Source organism: Leuciscus leuciscus, assembly GCF_965113295.1.
Source record: "Leuciscus leuciscus genome assembly, chromosome: 8".
Taxonomy (NCBI): Eukaryota; Metazoa; Chordata; class Actinopteri; order Cypriniformes; family Leuciscidae; genus Leuciscus; species Leuciscus leuciscus.
Genome location: NC_138732.1, coordinates 27,788,042 through 27,789,531, shown reverse-complemented (window position 1 = coordinate 27,789,531; position 1,490 = coordinate 27,788,042).

The following is a 1,490-nucleotide window of genomic DNA, read 5'->3' as shown; positions in this document are numbered from 1 at the left end:
TCTGAAGTGTTTTTTATTCCTCGCAGGGAATTGGACGTTTTACAATTCCGTATGTGGCGATAAATCTGCGCGTCATTAAAGGCGACAGCAGATTTAATTAGTCCTCTCTGTAACACCAGCGGCTTCCTCTGCATGTTAAATGCATGTTGCCAGTGCTCGGGTCATTTGTAGCTGTCGTTTTTTTGTTCCGCCACTTGGTGGCGCTCTCGGCACAGGCCGTGCAGAGTTCAGCAGAATCCTGCACAACAATGGCGCTGCAACTGCTCCTTTAACTAATGAATGATGGCATAGGGTAAGTTGGGACTCTTTTGACGTTGAAATGCTTTACCTGAACTCACCCTGTATGTAGCGGCTCCATTAACTAGTCTTTGTCTTTTGTATAGCAATTACTGTGCATTATTTCAAAAGGAAAATCATGTCAGGTAAGATTGTTTACTCTTGTTAAAGATGTGAGATTTTCATGTTTTGACTGCTATATATATATATATATATATATATATATATACAGACATACATACAGACATACATACAGACACACACACACACACACACACACACACACACACACACACACACACAAACACACACACACATATGTATATGTATATAATACACACTACTATTCAAAAGTGTGGGGTCATTAAGATTTTGTTTTTGAAAGAAGCCTCTTATGCAAATGTTATTGCATGTTATTACAATTAGAATAACTTGTATTTGAATATATTATAAAATGTTTTTTTTTTCCTGTGATCAGAGCTGACTTTTCAGTCTTCAGTGTCACATGATCCTTCTGAAATCATTCTAATATGATGATTTGCTGCTCAAGAAACATTTCTGGTTATCAATGTTGAAAACAGTTGTGCTGCTTCATATTTTTGTGGAATCTGTGATACATCTTTAAAAATATTTTGTTGTAAATATTGAACTTCAAATATATATGAAGTAATTGCACATATTGCACCCAATGTTTGTTTTGTTTTTTTGTTTTTTTTTTATGAAAAATTTCTCAAAATAAGGGCAAAAGGCTGTCTGTTTTAAATTACCTGCACATATTATTTAGTACAGTAAAACATTAGCTTTACATTCAAGTGAACTTAGTAAATATGATTGCTTAAACCAATAGCACACCTCAAAAAGGTGCATAATTACAAGTATGATTCATGTAATTGGTGTGGCATGTTGCATACTAACATTTAATAAAATATTAAGAATGAGCAATGGCAACAATGATGCTTGCCTTACATTTATAAGATCATAGAAATTAAAAATCGCAGTCATGTCTCTTTCCATTCCACATACGTGGAACTGCAGTTTGTATTTAACTATACATCTGTAAAGAGGACACGCATTGGCTAGTTAAATATCTTCCCATTCCCTCTGCTTTCTCTGACGCTCTTCTGCTAGATGCAGTGCGATTGCAAAAAAAAAATCAGTTTTGGTCCCGCATCACTAGATTTTCACCAGAGCTGACAGAAATGTAGATGCTCTCT